Genomic DNA, 227 nt, shown 5'->3' on the forward strand with positions numbered 1-227 from the left:
TTTCTAGTTGTGGCATGCGGGCTTTTCATCACGGGGGCTTCTCTAGTGTGGACATGGGCTCCAGGGCACAGGGGCTTCAGTGGTTGTGGCTCAGTTCTAGAGCACAGCTTAATGGCTTTGGTGCCCGGGCTTAGTTGCTCCTTGGCATGCGGGATCTTTCTGGACTAGGCATCGAACCTGTGTCTCCTGCATTGGCAGGCAGGCTCTTTACCACTAAGCCACCAGGG

The 227-nt window shown here is 55.9% G+C and overlaps 1 protein-coding gene across 1 annotated transcript in view; it reads left to right on the forward strand.

Annotated features, from left to right (window-relative positions):
• Positions 1-227, forward strand: part of CD226 (CD226 molecule) — an 89,083-nt gene that overhangs the window by 61,071 nt on the left and 27,785 nt on the right. The gene's annotated exons all lie outside the window — the stretch shown is intronic.

The sequence above is a fragment of the Bison bison genome, unplaced genomic scaffold (assembly GCF_000754665.1).
Source record: "Bison bison bison isolate TAMUID 2011002044 unplaced genomic scaffold, Bison_UMD1.0 scf7180017864360, whole genome shotgun sequence".
In the NCBI taxonomy this organism is placed as follows: Eukaryota; Metazoa; Chordata; class Mammalia; order Artiodactyla; family Bovidae; genus Bison; species Bison bison.